The 19,361-nt window shown below is 46.4% G+C and overlaps 1 pseudogene across 1 annotated transcript in view; it reads left to right on the top strand.

Annotated features, from left to right (window-relative positions):
* The window catches only part of LOC144104455 (protein phosphatase 1 regulatory subunit 12B-like), a 92,547-nt pseudogene that overhangs the window by 8,598 nt on the left and 64,588 nt on the right, over positions 1 to 19,361 (top strand). Inside the window, exons 2-3 of the transcript XR_013308542.1 lie at positions 13,485 to 13,615; positions 16,296 to 16,414. The product of XR_013308542.1 is annotated as a protein phosphatase 1 regulatory subunit 12B-like (transcript). The remainder of the gene's footprint in view (positions 1 to 13,484; positions 13,616 to 16,295; positions 16,415 to 19,361) is intronic.

Genomic DNA, 19,361 nt, shown 5'->3' with positions numbered 1-19,361 from the left:
TATCGGTGGACACCTGAACTTCACCATAAGGGAAGGGATAAAGGAGGGAATGAAAGGAAGAAAGAGGTGCCGTAGTGGAGGGCAGGGCTCCTCCGCTCTGAAATAATTTTGACCACCTGGGGATCTTTAACATCTCACAGCACACGGGCCCCCGGGGCGCCTTAGCGTTTTGCCTGCATAAAAATGCAGCCGCTGGGGTCCGGTTGGAACCCAGGAACTCCGGATGGAAAAAAAAAATTGAAAATTGGTTTTTGGAGAAAGGAAATGGTGCAGTATGGACACCTGAACAGCGCTGTAAGGGAAGGGATTAAGGAGGGACTGAGAGAAGGACAGGAAGAAAGAGGTATGGTAGTGGAGGGCTCGGGAGTAATTTCGACCACCTGGGGATCTTTAACGTGCACTGACATAGCACAGCACACGGAAACGTGGCCGCTGGGGTCGGGTTCGAAACCGGGTACTCCGGATGAGTAGCCCTAACCCCTGAGACACTGCTGACATCCAGTTTTGGTCTATTCGTTAACGTACGGAAGGTTACGCGACCACCTGACTCACTGTTGCCTGTTGCGCGAAATGTTTGCTGATCGCGAAATCTGGTAGCGGTGGCGAACCTTGGCTTGCTCCAGGAATGTGCGCGCTACTTTTCTTGGCTCTCTCACTCTCTCGACAGTTCCTTCCGTTGCTTCATTTTGCTCTCGTTTCTTTTTTTTTTTTTTGCTGTGCAGTTTGGTTCTCCCGAAGCCATCGTTATCGCACGCCCGGAAAGGAAAAAAAAGAAACAAACGCGGCACTCCGGTGCGATAAGGTGCGTGCGTGGAAGCGGGAAATTGTCGCTCGGTGTGCTCAGCCGTGACTCACGAGCACAGGAGATCGCGCATATGTGTTCATGTGCGTTCTGGTACAAGCGTGCGTTTGATAGGTGTCAGATATATCCCCGTGAGGTCCTCGTGTGGGCCATTGGTACCCTGACTGCCATTATCAGCTCAACTTGGTCCACTGCAGGACAGCAGCTTCTTCCATTGACCTCCAGTTAGGCCTGACTTGTGACAACTGCGGCCACCATGTACCCAAGAACTGCCTAATATGATCCGTCCACTCTGCTATGCCTGCCTTCACTTGGAATTCATTCAGTTACCCTGAGGGACCATCAATTATCTTCTCTTCCCATTATGTGACCTGCCCATGTACATTTCCGCCTCATTTCATTTAGAATATGGTTCACAGGCATTTGTACGCCCATTTTGCATATCTTCCTTTCACTTAATATGACCACTATCTCGTACCTCTCCGTTGCCTGCCCAACTATGGGTTGACGTAATGTCGGCCTGAATTGCTCGTGCTTTGGGACATTTGCTGTGTCAGGCTTCAAATTTTCCTTTATCTATGAATTGTGTCGTAACAGGGAAAGGGACAGTTTGCTTGTGGTGTTGAAAGTTGAGGCAGCCGATGCTAATTTATTTGTCTTGGGTGCGGCATATTGATTAATAATATGCTGATGGATGCTCAGATGAGGCAGTAAGCATTTGCTTTGTCTCCGCTGTCATTTTATCCCAGCTATGAATCTTTTGAGTGCAAAACATTGCTTTGCTTCAGTGACTTAGAGTATTTTGTAATGAATTTCAAGGTAATGGTTGCTAGTTTTGTGTGCTTACAAAGTCTCTGAACCCAGAGGTAACATGGGTGCTCTACATTGTCTACAGCCTGCATTGTCATGCAAGCTAAACAGCTCCTTATGGTCGTTTGCACCAGACATCTGCATTACGAACCTTGCGGAGTATTATGGTGGTGTGCTGTTAATTAGAGGCACTGAGGTCAAATTGGACAATTGAGGACAATTGGTGGAAGAAACGCGGGTTAATGGCATCTTAGTCTAAATCAAGAGGAAGAAATAAGCTTGGGCAGGGCATTTAATGCAAAGTCAAGGTAAGCAATGGCCGTTATGGGCAACGGACTGGATTCCAAGAGAAGGCAATTGCGTACTGGGGGGGAAGAAATTCAATTGGCCGGATGAGGTTAGGAAGTTTGCGGGGATGGTGTGGCTGCGGCTGGAACAGGACAGGGTTAATTGGAGGGATACGGGAGAGGCCTTTGTCCTGTGATGGGCGTAGTCATGCTGATGATGATGACCAATTGAAGTTGGCCGTAATTGATAGGTCACCACGTTCTAATGACGGAAGAGACCACTTTTTTGAAAACAAAGCTTTTTCTAGCCAGAAGGGGCCAAAAATAAAATAATTTTTTCATAAGCGAACTGCGACGACAGCGAAGTTATTTGCCTCGATCCTAAACTGGGATCACGAGGTCCTCATCACTCATGGTGTTACAAGTTTAAATCGAATGGCAGGGAAAAAAATGTTCCATGTTGAACTCCAAATTTTCTCAACGACATATTCATCCTTTTACTGCCGACCAAGGATCTGCAGAGCCAGAAAAAACCATGGAATCAATTTTTACAAATAAAAAAAATTGGACAGAGTTGTGCTGTTCGTCTTTTTAAAGTAGAGATTCTGGGTTTTTGCTTATATGTTTTCTTTCATGCAATGCGTTTGACATTGGTATACATGAAGCACCCTGTGGTATTCGCCTGCGATGACCGCTAAATAATATATAGTTGAATTTCTTCTTGGCACTATATATGTTTCGGTTTCATCAATCGAAAGATGGCAGAGACGGGTAGTAGGACTCCAGGTCGCGTGAGGCACAAAGAAAGCTACAATATAACTAATGATACATCGTTTGTTATAATTCCAGCTCTGGAAGCAGGCTGGTTTAAGTTCTGTAGTTGATTAAAGCCTTGCATAAACGTTTATATTTCATTTTTTCTTGTCTCACGTGACCTAAAGTTCAACTACACGTCATAGCCATCGTTCGGTTAATGAAACCAAAACAGAGAGAAGAAATTCAATTATAAATTTAGCAATCTCAGGGGAATGCTGCGTGGGGATCCATGCATTCAAATGTCATGCGCATCATTTGAAAGAAGAAAACGCCCTTTATAAAATAAAGGGGAAGGGATGCAGCTTTCAGCAAAGATTTTTCTATTTCTTGATGTATATGCGCGAAATTTTTCGCACATATTAGAAATATGTTTATGGCTACTCTCACAATATTTCACTGCTAGCTCTCCAGGAAATTGTTTTCGAATATGTATTTCTCTTCGGACATGGCTGATCCTTAGAATTGATTTTGCAAACTGGACTCTGTTCATGATGGTTTGGTTTATGGTTTATGGAGGTTTAACGTCCCAAAGCGACTCAGGCTATGAGAGACGCCGTAGTGAAGGGCTCCGAAAATTTGGACAACCTGGGGTTCTTTAACGCGCACTGACATCGCACAGTACACGGGCCTATAGAATTTCGCCTCCATCGAAATTCGACCTCCATGGCCGGGATCGAACCCGCGGCTTTCGGGCCAGCAGCCGAGCGCCGTACCCAGTCAGCCACCGCGGCAGCTAGGACTGTGTTCATGAACTGCGCCAATCGTGGACCACGTAGCAGGTGCCCGTCATGGAACACAAGTTGCGCACCCTGCACTTCCACCTTGATGCTCGACTGCGTCTCTTCTCCCCTTCCCCAGTCTCTCTCTCCTGCCCCTGCAGCCATCGCAGCTTTGATATTGCGCCCTTGGTGACTTCTAAATTTGACGGGGGGGGGGGGGGGGGGGGTGATTCACGGTGCTTGACAGCTGCCATCCTCTTGCAGGGCTCGGAGACAAATTAATTTCTGTTGCCCGCCACGCAGGGCCTCTGCCAGCCCTCGGGGGGGGGGGGGGGAACCGAATGGGTCTAGAAACCTGTGCCCTTGCCTCCGTGGCCTCCCGTGGTATTTTCTTTTTCCATTTTTTTTTAATGTTTCCTGCCAGCAATGTAGTTTTTAGTTCTCCAGCTTTCTGCTATTTCTTCTTACTTCTCATTTTTAGCAGTCCTGCAACTTTGGTTTTTTTTTTTTTTTCAAATTCAAGCTGCGAGCATTGCTGTACGTTTAGCCCGATTTTTTTTTTTAAAGATTGGGGCAGTTACAGGAACAAGCACGCGAATGAGATAATGTTTGGCAGTTGTGTCAAAAAGAGCATGCACAGGACGCCTTGATTATGAATGTTCTCTTGTTTGGCATAATTTTGTGTAACACAGACTGGTTCTCGGCAGTTACACTGAGGGATGCAATAAGTATAAAAGTTTGAAAAAAATGCGTCTTGGCTTTGTTTCAAGTTTAGGCTGTCTCGCTGTTATTTAGAGTGGTGAGGGATCGGATCGGGAGGTCTTTCTTGCTCATAGAGAAAGGAAAGGAGTTGAGTATTGGAATACGTTGAGTGGGAAAGTGCAGTCTGATTTTTTTTTTTTTGCACAAATTTGATGAGAAGCTAAGGAAACACAAAACCTCTAGTTCTTGAATTTTGCAAAATGCTTTGGGCTTCTCATATTGCTGCAACTGGGGCAAAACGATTTTTGTGCCTTTTACTTCGTTTTTTTTGGTGTCCATTTGTGTTGCTTTCGTGCTTTCATAAGAAAAGCATAGCTGAGTTCTGTGCGTTGGGCTTTTCTGGCCATTGTGCATTATTGTGACGCTCTCTGTGCTTATTAACGATAATTGCATATTCATGTTGCCTGCCAAGCCCCGCTAGTGGAGCTGGTAGTAGTAAACACCTGAATTTACCTACTTGGCCGCATATTTTTGCCATTAAAACGAGTACTTGTAATTTTAATACATTCTGGCATTGCAACTATTCCGTGGCTTACAAAGTAGAGAATTTGCTTCAGATTGTCGCAAGTAACAGAGACAGCAAGAGGTAATGGGGAAAAAAAGGGATTACCGGCACATCAAACGTAAGGAAGTTTGGTTTCAGAGAGTTCTTTCACACCTGACACGGGGTCGCACGCAGTAATTGCTGCAGATTTGCCTGCCTACCTGTGCTGGCTTTGTCACGTAGGTGACCACCCGTATGACGAAGGAAGTGGGCGGCATGCGAGCCTGTTGTGAAAAACTACCCTTTCAGCTTTGCCTCGCCGCGCGTGCCAGCGACGAATGTGCCCAGCAGTGCTCTCTCCCCACCTCTTCCTTTCTCGTCTCGCCATAGGGGGAGGGGGAAAACACGTGTCGACCCGAGTGCTGGCAGTGGCTTAATTGTTGCACTGTTGCCAAAACACTGGCCTGAGTCACCCTCAGGCACACTTATGCGTAGGTTCTCACTGTGGTGCATGTGTGTTTGTTTACTTCATTTTTTTGTGGAGCAAAGAGCTATTAATGATCCGGTTGTGGAGCTTGGGTCCTATTTTATTAGTAACAGTAGTTTGCTGAATTTGCTAAAGGAATGAGACTGCCATCACAGCTCCAAAACAGGCTGTGCTCAGGCAGTCGTTTCGAAAGTGTTCTACCCGAAGAGGTCATCACTAACTTGTGCGGAAAGGGCTAGTGTGCCTGGGCTTGCAGAGGCAGTCCGGTTGAGCAGATTTGTTGGATACCACCTGCGGATAGAGCATTGCAGAGGAGCCCGCAAGACACCTGCTGCAACCTCATTTGCCTGGGCATTATGCTGCAAAAGCCTTTTCAGAAGGCTTTCTAATTGTGCCTTTTCATACCACACCTGACCTGGGCCCGAAAGGGGTGCCCAGTATACAAAAGGTGCAATAAAGAATGCCTTTGTGCGCAGGTCTACGACAAAGGCCCGTGCGCTGACAACACTTGCTCGCTGCGCCAAGCGCGTAGTTTCCAAAAGTAGCAAGAGGGCGAGAGGGTGAGGGCTCGAGGGGGGTTCAGACTCTGAGCTGAAGCCCAAAGAGGCGTCGTCGTCTGCGTCTGATAAGCCACTGACAACATGGGCGTTGTTTCCGTCGTCTGCCGTGCACGTCCTGTATCGTCGCCATCTGCTGCTTACCTCTCCTCACCCTCGTTCGTTCCCCTTTCACCCCATCTGGCACCCGCGTGACGGCTGACAGATCATTGTTCACCTGGCGGTCGTGGTCTTGGCTGGTGCCACCCCCCTCTTTTGTCGGCAGCCCGTGTGGTGCCGCACCTTCCTCCTGTCACGTTCCCCTCGATTAATGGCGGAAGCGAGCGTCGTGCCTGCGTTATACTAGGAAGGAAACCAAAGTGTTGAGGGGCACGGGAGTGCAAGTGCTGTTCACGTCTTGCTGTGTCAGTTTTGTTGCTGTGTGCTTTGTTACAAACAGCAACAAAGTTGGGTTTTTTTGCCGTCTGCACTTACCATCCGCTCGGCATCCGCATTCAGGAAGCGTTCGCATGCCATCCACACTTGGAAAGTGTCTGGAGGCCATCCGCACGTTGAAATAGAACAGGGTTCATTGAAGAACCTCATTGTGAAAATTCTTTGCATCAGTTTAACCTTTCTTTCTTGCATCTTTCTGGTGTGTTTGTAGTGTTTTGCAGAGTGTTACCAATTTTAGGGTGAGCATAGTTTATTTTATTGATTAGCTTGTGCTGCTCCGCATGTCTAGATTTATCGGGTGGCAGGATGGTAGAGACCATTTGTTGACATTTCACTGTGAAAGAAGGTAGTCATCGTTATACCTAGTTACATCACTTTTTATATTCAGCCATGAAACAGAAAAAGTCGCATGTGATTGGAAACTGAACATAGCCATTCAGACTGACGTCTTAAGGTCGCTTTAAATGTGAATTGACGTGGCCTCCTTCTGAAAAGAATGACACGAATGCAGTTTATTTCGATGCCCTCCTCCCCTTCCCCCCTTCCTTCTTTTTCTTTCTCAAGAAGAAGGCCGCCTGAATTTTAAAAAAATAATTTCGACTCCTTTTCATGGGAGTCGTGACATTGGGGGGCAAGGAGGCAGCGAGGGAAGGCAACCTTCCATGAAGATCACGGCACCGCAGCCATCGCCGCCGCCACCGCTGGCAACAGCAATGGTGGCATCGGTATCCCGACCCAGCAGCGGCCAAACGAACAACGTCGCCGTGCTTCTGCCGGCGCTGCTGCCGCTGCTTCTTTTGCCTGCGCGCGCCCCCCACTCTGTCCCAACGTTCGCCTGCTCCCCCACCACCCACCTCGAAGAAGTCTGATCGGCTAAATTTAGAACCCTTCCCCTCCCTTCCTTCTTCCTGCCGGCCTCTGTTCCCTCTGCTGTGTATCGCCTTCGCCCCCTCCCTCCACTCTCTCTCTCCCCCTCTCATGCAAACATGGAGGCCGCCACCTTCTCGCGTTGCCTGGCGGACTTGCTATTCCGAGGATGATGAAATACTGCCGACCCTCTATCTGCACTGCTTTACTTGCGGTAGGCCCTGAAAGAAGAGGAGGCGGGTTGGATGATGGGGTTATAGGAAGGGGTTGCGTTGTTCTTTTTGTAGCGGCCGTGAGCTTGGTGCCGTGTCCTTTTGAGTTTTCTCATTTGTTTCTTCACCCCAGCTCATTTCTTGCTTTCACGGTTTGGTGCTCGCCCCGGCCAGTGGCAGAGAAGAGGAAGAGGAAGGAAGTTGTCATGCTCACGGGCGGGCGGCGATTGTTTGTTTAAGCGGATGCGCGTTCTTGAAGGGTCGATGAAGTCGAGTCGATTCGGGGCGAAGGGGAAGTTGTTCTTGGTGCGCGTTGGTCTTGTGGGGGCGGGAAAGGGGCTGCCGGGTCCCTGCTCTGTTTATTTACGATACCCTCAGGGTATGAGAAATGCATCGCCGGGAGAAAGGGCGAGCAGTAATCATCGGGAAAAGAGGATGGAAATTTTAAAGGTGCAAAATAGTGATGTAAGAAATGCAACGTAGTAAGTGTGTTGAAAATATTAAAAAAATACAATAAATATTGCAACACCGCTGCCTCTTTTGTCATGGTGCAGGTTCGGTGTTACATTACAATTTTCTTTTTCCTACTGTGGTTTCTGTTGAGAACAGCTGATTCTGAGTATTTTTTTTTCTTTGCTTCTGCAGGTACTTGTGTAAAGTACAGTGTACAGGTTTATTGAAGGAAGCAGACACAAATCCTTAATGGGCAGAATATTAAAAGAAATAAATGCTAAATGGTCCGGAATTACGGCTACGTACAGCAGTTAAAAAACTTAATGAATGGCCTAAATTGTTTGGGAACCCTGTGTAGTGCTTGGTCTCAGCTGGCTTGTCTTAGCTATTGTAATGCAGGGATCTACTTGTGGCAGCATTTTTGGCCCCTGTTGATGAATTGCTGAAAATTTTGCTGATCTTGTGAAGTGACTATTTGCACAGCTTCAGAGCTAATGTGCAATAGTGGGTCTGATTCTGGCTTGCAGAAACCAGCAGAAAAAAATTTATCCCCGTGTTATTTTTTGGTGCATTGTTTTTCATAGGGTGGCTGGCCATTGATAAAGCTGATTGTACTCAAATACATGCACTTGTGCTTGCATTTTTTTTTCTGGAATTCAACAGTGGCCAAGATTTGATAGAAGCAACATTTTTCTCTTTTGTAATGAAAGGTCTGTTTTTTTAAATTTATGGGCCAGTTTCTAGCGTTAGATGTAGAAGTCGTTTTTTTTTTCTTCCTTTTATGAGGGCTTCCCTTATTCGCAGAGATTAGCTTGAATATAGTTGTTTCCCGCTCTGCATCGAGGAAACTGCAAATCCGTGATCGCAGGCCTCTACGTGGAGAATATAACTGCTACTCGCATGTAGACATCCCAGCTGATAAACACCAACACCAAACACAAGGCATTGTCAGCAGCTCTGCTCAGTCTTGTCACATCATCAATGGTTCGACGAAAGTTCGCCTGGTCAGGCATTGTGTTAAAGAAAAAGGAATGCGGTCACTGACCATGTCATGAAATTCAAAGACGTTTCGGAACCTCGTACGGGTTCGATCAGGAACCCGTACGAGGTTCCGAAACGTCTTTGAATTTCATGACATGGTCAGTGACCGCATTTCTTTTTCTTGTCACATCAGTGCACTTTACACGTCTTCCATGATATGGAACCCACTAAGGGGGTAGAATTGCTAGTCTTGTGCCTGTAGTGCAAAACTTGTACCTTGGGCTTCAATTCTCAAAAAGAAGATTTGAAAGGATAAGCGCTTTTATTTCTGCTTTTTTGCTGCTTTCATTTCATATTGTTTAATTTATTAGTACCCTCAAGGCCAAGCAAAATTTTGCATTGGGAAAAGCAGTACTACTTATATTTCCTGATCATACAATGTTGTCTGATCAATTTTGATAACGGGTTCCATTTATATTTAGGTAAATATAGCAGTAGAGTAATAAAGTCGCTGTGGCATGTGTCAGTCATTTGGTGGAGAGGAGTTTAGAACCAGCCGTTGTGTTCTTGTTAGTGCTGACATTGCTGTTATATGGTCAGCACTCCGAATTGGTGCCCATAGTTTGTCTGTGCCTGTGCATGGCACATAAGATTTGTAAGCCCATGATGCTAGGCTTTGCAGGAGCTGTGTCCTCTATAAAAAAAATAAACGCGCAGTGCAGCAGTCTTCGGTTTCACTCCAAATTTGTATGCACTGTCGTAGAAATCGCTGCATGCGCTTTGACGCTAACATGCACGTGCGCACACATAATATATAAAAAGCCTTTAAAATGTGTAAATAAAACAAAACATTTTTACTTAGCCATCATAAACAACCTGCGAATATTCCTTATGTAGCCATATGCATATCTTATATTTGCCTTGTGGCATATTCTAACGGCGATGCAGGCCACGTTTTCTTACTGTTGAATTGAATAGCATCCCTCAGTGGGTGATTTGGATTCAAATCCTGAGTTTTTATCAACTGAGACAGGTTTCGTGCTTCTTTATAGACTTAGGGCTCTGGATTGCCAATTGGAATACGCCGTTAATCATACTTGTTTCTGGCTGCAGTCAGATTGGTTGCTTTATGCAACTGCTGTAGACATGTGATTTAACAGAGTATACTGTGCGGCCAGTTGGTCAGACATAATATAAACAAAAATGTACCATATGGACGGGATGAAGAAAGGCGAAGACAGGACGGTTGCTACACTTACAACTGAATTGAATGAAATGAGACGGTAAACCGCATCTCACCCCAGAGCAACAACACGCATGCGCATGACATAAAACAAGGTAAAAACAAACTGATAATCTTAAAACGTGTGGAAAAAGAGCAAAAAAAAAGAGAAAGAGCGATAGATAATAAAAGGTGCTAAGAAAACTCAAGTGCGTTTTAAAAACTTTCAATTTCTTCTCCATCAGATACACAGAGGGGGTACTAATGCACGTGCCTTCACTGCATATCGAAATTTCCTGGGCTTCCAAGATTTCCCTAGCCAATTGGTTTTTACCACGCCCTACAATTTTAGTATGATTAAGCAGGGGAAAACAACCATTGCACTTCTTGCAATGCACTGGTGCATGTTCCCCAGTTTGTTGGCAAAGTGAAGAGGCATGTTCACCCAGCCTAACGTTTATACACCTGCCCGCCTGCCCAATGTACACAGACCCACAATGGAGAGGGAACTGATAAACAATATCTGTTGCGCATGAGGCGTACGGTTTTCTATGTTTTGTGCCACAACCTGGTTCTCTTTCCCTCTCGATCTGCTAAAGCACATAGCATTGCCAGCTTGAGGGGCGTAGAAAACACGTCAACCCCAAATTTCGCTGCCACTCTCTTCAAGTTGTGGGAGAGCCTGTGTACGTATGGCATAACCTCAAACTTCCTTTTCTTTTGGTCACCTGGTGTGATATGTCGTAGCAGGAGCTCTTGTTTTTCTTTTAGCAGTTTCTTTCTGAGAGCCTCTGCAACTGCCACAAGAACATCGGCAGGGAAGCCTGCTTCCTTAAGTCTCTCGACCTGAACGTCAAAACTTTTTCCCACTCTGTGAGGGCATGACTTTAGAAGTGCTGACCTAAAACATGTAGCTGCTATGCCTCGCTTTATGAGCTTCGAATGGGAAGAGTCTGAAGGCAGAAGCGCTTTTTTGGATAGAGGCTCGTAAGCCCAGCAAATTTGCCCACCAGTCTTAAAATACAGGTGAATATCTAAAAACTGAATGGAATCATGAGCCGGTAGTTCAATGGAGAAGTTCAATGAATTCATTATTCCTTTGAAACGAGTTATGATCGAGTCTGCTACTAAAACCAAGCCATCTCTAGGAGAAAGTTTGAGGACAACAAGAAAATCATCGACATATCTAAAAATATGCATAACGTGCTCGTCACTCAACTGATACTGAAGCAATCGTCCAAACTTAGCCAGAAAAATTTCGCAAAGCACAGGGGCGACACTTGACCCCATACAAATGCCACGTTTCTGAATGTAGAAATGCTGTCTGTGGTTAACAATCGTGGAATTTAGGTTCATAGACAGGAGTTCCAAAAAAGAATCAATACTGACACCACAAGAATTCTGAAAGGACACCGGTCCCGCCTCTTCAATGCACTCCCTCACCGCAATAAACTGTTCCTCGTGTGGCACCGAGTAAAAAAGTTCCTCAATGTCCATAGAAAAAGCCGAATTAGCACCACACAAATCACCCCGCAGATGTCAGTTAACACACAGCCGAGCTGGCGACTTTGAAAGCGTCCACAGTAACAAGCCTGCTCAAGTGACCCTGGAGGAAGCTGGCTAGTCGAGCTTGCCAGCTGTGTCTCTCTGTGATGGCTCTGAAGGGACAGTCCCGGCTTGTTCGTTTTTGCGTTGAAAAAAACCTTCAAAACATTGCCATTGCAGTTGCTTACACTATTGCAGCAACTGCCGCGACAGAAGGAGATATTCATGGTCCACTGCTTCAGACAGCAGCGATGAAGACTCCAATCGGCGATCCGGAGCAAGTCATCTTGCGGGTCCAGTAGGGTTTTATGCAGAAAAATTCGCACTTGTCCCCTCTTGCTGCACTGCTTCCTTGACAACGCCCTGGTCCTAGCCTTAGCCGGCTTAAGAAGCGAGCGCCTGAAGTTCTTCTCAATAGTGTTGGCCGCCTTTGCTTCATACATCTCACGAGGAAGAACGACAAAGCCTCCATCCTTATCTGCCAGCATCAAAGCCAACTTTGAATCACGAGAGAGGCCAACAACACTCTTCACCTTTGTGAGGCTTTTTCCCAGCTTGTACGCCTTGTCAACTGTGTCAACACCCTCCGAAATGCAATGTGCTCTCTCCTCACGGCTCTCCTTGTCGGCAATTCTGTGAACTGAAGCATGAATTTCATGCTTGGGAACAGTTATCTCAAGGCCAGACTTGGGCCTTTTTCTGGAACCCGCTGAACTTCGCTTGGTACAGAAGTATCTCCCAAGAAAGTAACTGGAACCTTGCCTACCTGCTTCTTGGACATCTTTGGAAGGTATTGAAGTTGCTTCTGCCACAACCACTCCGCCACTATGGTTGCATTGCCTTGAAAGTCTCGCAGCAACTTGAAGCCTGACGAACCACCTCCTCGCGAGTTCAGGCACAGCAACCGGAGCCAGTCCTGAACAAGACCAACTTGTCTCCAACACTCTGCTTTTACGATTTTTGCGATCCGCTTCCAGTGGTCTGTGGAAGGACCAACCACACCGAACATGCCGGCGACATCAGGAGGACACCAGTGTTTCCGTAGGCAGTAATTGAAGAGTTGAGCTCGGCACGCCGTGGTTGCAATAAGGGTTGCACATAGGGGTTGCAATAAGGGTTGCACATTGCTCATTGATGGGACGAGAACAAATAAAATCTAGGGAAATAAAGGAAAATAAATCTAGGGAAATAAAGCTAGGGAAATCTTGGAAGCCCAGGAAATTTCGATATGCAGTGAAGGCACGTGCATTAGTAGCCCATCTGTGTATCCGATGGAGAAGGAATTGAAGTTTTTAAAACGCACTTTAGTTTTCTTAGCACCTTTTATTATCTATCGCTCTTTCTCTTTTCTTTTTTTTTTGCTCTTTTTCCACACGTTGTAAGATTATCAGTTTGTTTGTACCTTGTTTTGTGTCATGCGCATGCGTGTTGTTGCTCTGGGATGGGATGCGATTTACCGTCTCATTTCATTCTATTCAGTTGTAAGTGTAGCAACCGTCCTGTCTTCGCCCTTCTTACGTTTCATTTATATGCTACGTTTTTGTTTATAATATGACATGTGACTGCCTGTAATATGTTGACATATCTCAGGAACGTGCTTTTGTCTGTGGAGTTGTAGTGCTCCAAAGCATTGGCGCGCTTCTTTTAACGTTTGCGTGATTGTTCGGCATGAACTGAAGTGCGAGCGCTCAAGTGCTAGCGCCTGCATATGGGTTTGCTCGATTTTATAGCGGAAGGTTAAAGATAGCCTTTTATATCCTTATTAAGTTATTGTGGTAACCTGTTGCCCCAGCTGTCAGTTATAGTATAATGTGGCACTTTTTGCTTGCTATCACACTTTTTAATGTTGGTGGGCTACTTAGCTTTTTGATCAGATAGCAGTCATAGTCCGTAGTCATGTGCCCCCAGTCATCTCTTAGCCATATCCTGTTGCAGCTGCGTGATCTTCAACATGAGGCTTAGTCTTAATTTTCGTTGCGGGCTTGTTGAAGGTACGCATGCTTGGGATTGCAGTGTGTTCACTGTTGTCACTGCCGTCCTTGCAGGCATGCATCGACGACAACATCGCGATGGTGGAGTTCCTCGTTGAGCGCGGCTGCGACCTCAACCTCGGTGACAACGAGGGCTGGACGCCGCTCCACGCTACGGCTTCCTGCGGCTTTGTCAGTGTGGCCAGGTGAGAATGTGCGGGCTTGGCTTGCCGTGCACTATTGAGCAGAAGGGATGTTTAAATGCCGAGAACTGATGCTGCAAGGTGGCCTCAAAGAAACCGTCTTACCTAGTTTGTGCATTCACTGTCACTTTCTCTTTTCTGTCCTTTCATCTCTGCTTTCCTTTTGTGCATTTATTATTTCTTTATCACTATAAGTTCTCTTGAACAAGCCCTGATATTGAATGAATAGCAAAATACATTTCTCTATAATGGCTGTGTTGGGCTTCAGCAGAGTACTGCTTACTCCTCCCATCTTAAGTCATTTGTTTGAGCCGTTTTCATACTTAGGTGCTGTGGACATGTAGAACATGGATATTTTTATTTATAATTATCATTCATTATTTATTGTACAGTGCTTGCTTTGCATTCAAGCAGCATTCCGTGTAGAAATAAAGGCTATTAAAAGCCTTGTTACAAGGGGCTTCAATGAGTGAAAATCTCAACCCGGTGAATTTTGTTGCTACACTGCCAAAGTCACTTTTCAGCTTCTGAACAGTGGTTGGATGCATAGTTATTAGCCGTATGTGTTGTTTATGCTTGAGGAAGAAAGTTACTGTATATTGCTGGGCATAAGTCAACATTTTTTTTTTCTAGCAATGATCATCTGGAATTGGGGTGTCAACCTATATGCAGAGTCGACCTATCTGCAGGGTCTACGGTAGTTTTGTCCAAGCCGCACGTAGTACACGTCTTGTGACTGTGCCCATTCTCAGCAGGGTGCATGGTGCTTCCTGCTTCAAAAAAGAAGAAAAAGAAGAAATCATTAACTACTGTGCAAACTGACTCCGCTATGAAACATTCAGGGGGGGGGGGGGGGGGGGGGGGGGGCACTTTGCTGACCTAAAGTTTGGCGAGGCGGAAAGCCTTTAGTGCAGTGTTGCTGTTTGTGTCGCTGATGTGTGGTGAAGATGTTGATTAAAGGCTGCATAATTCTTCGCTTCACGGCACTTGCGCTGACGTTCATTAGCGTGAGCATGCTTGGTTGCTGGATACATAGGAGAGTGTTCAGGCGGCATCTTTCCAGATCGGCGTTCAGGAGGCATCTGGCAAGATTGCCTGGGGAGTGCTCCCCTCGATCGATGGTGGCGCCACTCAGTGACGTCACACGCATACTGAGTTCCCAGTTACGACATACTACACCAACCACCAGTTTTACTAGTTAACTAATTAACCAATTTACTAATTACAATTTAACTGTGAGGATGCTTGTCGGCTTACGTGGAGGCATTGTGTTTTGAGGAAAGGACACAGTAGCTCTCAGTTCTAGAAATCTTGGGGGACTCTTCAACCATGTTTGATTGACAGCTGTAGTATGACACTTTTCTGCGAACATCCTTGCTGTGGAGTCATGAGCGTATAAAAGCTTTCGCCTTAAAATTTGAATTCCGTGCCATTTGCCCATCTAGCTGGCGCTGACTTTCCCTAACGAGCAGTAGACAGTGGAAGAGCAAACTTCCAGTAACCTCTGAGCCATGCGTTGTGCCGAGGTTCGAAACTACAGAGCTACAGGACCATTGCCAGTTCGGTTTGCTGCCAGTTAGGCGGCCGCAGGCAAGTACGGAAGACAGGATGGGATGCCATTCCATCGGCTTTGGCCTTCATTTGCCTCTGACTACAGGCCTTGCAACTGCATCGTTAAGCACTTTTTGCCTTCTGCAGCAGGCAGTTGGAGTCCAATTTTTTTTTGGTCAGCAAGGGCCATAGGTTGGAGGGTCGACCTTCATTCAGAGTAGACATATATGTTGTAATGTACGGTACGCACTGCTGTCAAGCCAGGCTTTATACAGACTCTGGGGTTGTTCAGAGAGATGAGCAACAGATGCGGGTGTTGTGCTGAGGTTTCGCAACAGGGTGGCATTGACGAAAACTCGTCTGGTTGGGTAGAAGATTCATGCATAAAGAAAGGAAAGCCTACCAAAGGCTGTTGTTAATACGGCAGTGGCATTGACCAAGCATCACCAACTCGCCCAACTCACTGATGTAGTGGTATTTGGGACAGTGCTTTCACTTGTACTCTCGTTGACAATACCGATCTTGGCCACGACGACTTGAAAGTACGCAGATTTTGTTATGCTACTAGTAGTAGCTGCGGTGCCACCTATCACTGTGGGGATGAAACTTTTCTACCACACTTATGCCCACCAGCGTGATGGGAGCTGTGCACTCGCATCAATAGGTGGTTGCACTTCTCCGGCCAGTATAAAGAATATACTTTTTCTTTAATTGGTGTAGTGCTTTCCATGCGTACTTCTGGAAGAGACGAGCTGTGCACCCAAAAGCAGTAATAAGCATAGCTTGTCGCCAAGTGCCACATCTATGTACTATGCAAGCATGAAGCATCCTGTGGTTTAGCAAAGAAAAGTGTTTATGCTTGTTTTTTTAAGTGGCACAGGAGTCTGTGTAATGAGAACTTGGATTGAGGAGACAAACTTCTCTCTCGCTGCTTTAAAGAGCCACTGGCCTTCCTTTGTCGACTTTCGTTGGGGAAGTTTTTCTGAAAATCTCAGGTGTTATACTTTTTAGAAGTGTGTGCTTTGTAACTCATTGTGGAGCCACTTCTAGGTTTTGCCTGAAAAAAGTGTGGAGTGCTAGGAGTCTTTATTTTCTCTTGTAATGGACCTTGCACATACATTGGTTCCTGCAGGTACCTGATCGAGCACGGGGCCGATGTATCGCGGGTGAACAACGATGGCGACCTTCCCATCGACATTGCTGAGTCGGAGGAGATGGAAGAGCTGCTGCAGGCCGAAGTGGATCGGCTCAGTGAGTGGCTGCGGCTTTGGCTAGTGCGTTGCCGGATTCTCACAATATGCTCCCCTGCTGACCAAGAGCCTCATCAACAGCTGTCTCGGTGGACAGATTGAGGACTGAGGGGTAACGAGACCCCCTTTTTTCCTAGCTTTTGAACACGTAGTATTGAAAGCCAGAGTGCTTGGCGCAGTAATCAATGGTTCGACGACAATTCGTCTGGTCAGGGTTTCCAGGTGGTTGTGAAAGGTTTGATCGAAACCACATTAAAACATTTGGATGGTAGGCTCTAAAGGCTGTATGAGGTGAACTATTCAAGTTTGTAACCGCCTGGAAAAATTGAAAGAGCGAAAAAAATTTGGACTTCAGCCCAGGAAAACACTCTGTACTAAACAGGAGATAACAATCGAAGTACTGAATTAAAAGTAGTACTGGGACCGCCTGCCAAGGACCTGGCATTGTTTAGCCTGTGCTCGTGAGATAACTGATGTAATGATGGTTATCTCCTCGCAAGCTGCACCAGGGAAGTTTGTGAGGAGCGAGGCTGGAAACGGACGGGGCGGAGAGTTTGCAGTGGCATTTGTTTTGATGGGACGTGACGAATGGTCGTTCCCACGCCTTCAGAGATCACACCGTCCCAGAAATAGCAAATTCAGGATTTGAGTTTGTATGGGGTGCGTCGTTTGTCCCTGCCTTATACCTCGTGCACCCTCCCCCCTCTTCAACCCGGGAAGTTCCTGGGTCTTCTGGCAACTTTCCTCGGTCTTCCCCTCGCCTACCTGACGCCTACATGTGCTCCCCCACCCACCGCCATTTCGCCGAGAATAACCCGCCGCAACTAGTTCACGACCGAAGCCTCTGGTTAGCGCCTTCTGGCCTTCTCGCGCGTGTTCTGGTGGCGGCTTGTTTCAATTCTTCCCTTTCCTCGTGCTTCTGTCTCCCGGTGCGTTCTCAGTGTCACAGCTTGTCAGAGCAGTGAGGAACGAGAGGGTAGACAGCGAGGGTAGGGACGAAGGGCATGGAAATCACACTGCCACCTTCCCCTTGTTTATTGTGCTGGCAGCAGGCGGCAGGAGGCTGCATTGTTGCCGCGGTTGCGTGCCTAGTGGCACGCGCCGGCGCCTTTATGCCGGGCCGGCGCCGGGCTTGCACTGGGCGCCCGCCTTGTTTTGGTGCTTGCGGTGTGGCCAAGGACAGGGCTGGTGGCCTCTTGGTATTCGTTTCTGACAGCGGGGCATGCCGCCGGGAAGGGTTCGGATTTAGACAAGCTCGAGGAAGGCAGCCTGCAGTGGGCGGAGCGACGAAAAATGGGTCGGAGCGAAGGTTGTGGCTGACATATGCCGGCTTTTCTTTCTTTCACCCTCCCTTTCTTTCTTCCTTTTCTTTGTTATTTTCAGTTTTCTTTGCAGTTTCCCTTTTTTCTTCCCTCTTCACTTTCATCTTTTGTTATCGTTCTTTCTTTTCTTCTTTTCTACTTCGTTGTATTTTCTCTTATCTGCAAAGGTAATATGGTATAGATCAGAAGACCTTTTAGGAGCTCCATTTCTGCTGCACCCTTTCATTCTTTTCTAGTAGATGCGATTGTTTTGAAATGTGAGGGCGTCAGGGGGGGGTGGGTGGTATTGTCAGTTGTCTTTCAGTTGTGTAGCCGGAGCAATCGTTTAGCTATGCGTGAAGTGTGTGAAGAGTGAAAAAAGTACTTTGCCGTACAGCTACTACCCTGTCATGATCAGGAAAACAGGATCGAGCTGGAAATAATGCCGCGAGAAAACATTTGTCTAAGGAGTATTGCCTGTTGTACGAAAATGCGCCTAAATGCTCCGAGCCAAGCAAGAGGAGCCTGGTGTTGCTGTTGTGAAGGGAAAGGCCAGTAGCCCTGTTTTTGTTTGGAGTCGAACACAGAGAGCGCTGAATGGTTGGCTTGTGTGTGGATGTAAAAAATTGGCAGTTTTGTGGAAAACTAGTTCCTAATGACATGCAAGCAGTGAAATGTCAACCCTGGCAGGTTGCCCAAGAGATAGCAGTAAGCACAACAGGGAAGAGAGGTAATAAATTGGTGAATGGCTCTGGCTAGCTTTTGGGGGTTTCAGGACGCGGTGACATCAGCAGGTCCCTCTAAATGATGTTTATTTCTTGTCGTTGAATGCAGCAAGCAGGTGGCATGGGCATTTGGGACACGACTTAAAGAATGCCGCATTGTTGTTGTTGCAGAGAGGCTGCATTGACAGGGATTGACGTTAAAATAGCTTTTGATTACATTACTGGGGCCATCTATTGCTACGGTTAAAAATTATCAGTAGACATGCTTGACCATATATGTACACAGGATTGTGTGTGTATATTGTGAACTCGCAGCTTTTTTTCTGTGGTGTGCCATGCCTAACTGGGATTTCTTCGTTTCAAACAATTCACTGCTATTCAAGTTGAAGCTTGGTTGCTGTTTATGTTAGCTATGTTATGTTGTGTTATTCTGTGTTATGTTATGTTGTATGTTATGTTGTCTTATGTTATGCTGGCTATGTTATGTTGTGTTATGCATTAGCTAGCAAATGCACTGGGTAATGCAGTTGATCCCAGATATAACAAACTTGAAGGGGGTTGCAAAATAGTTCGATTTGTCAGTAATTCGTTCTATAAAAAAAAACGTAACAGATAAGGCTATTCGTAACGTAGAAGCAAGAATACACTGCAACCGTGCTAGTGACGTGCTTGCAGTCATGGGCCACCCACCGGCGTGTTGCCAGCGCACACTGCTAGCTTTGCGCAGTCTCAGTTGTTCCTTGCAGCACTAGCAAAGCTGCGATGAGGGCAGAGGCAATGTTCAGATGCTGCAAAATGTAGTGCCAGCTTAAAGGGGGCAAATGGTCATATGGTATTGCATAGCAAAATACGCATGTGCCAAACTCTATTTCAAACCAAACCATAATGTATGCTCGCGTTAGATGCTCTATTTCCCGAGTTT

This window comes from Amblyomma americanum, chromosome 9 (genome assembly GCF_052857255.1).
Source record: "Amblyomma americanum isolate KBUSLIRL-KWMA chromosome 9, ASM5285725v1, whole genome shotgun sequence".
Classification (NCBI taxonomy): Eukaryota; Metazoa; Arthropoda; class Arachnida; order Ixodida; family Ixodidae; genus Amblyomma; species Amblyomma americanum.
This window is presented reverse-complemented; position numbering and strand designations above follow the sequence as displayed.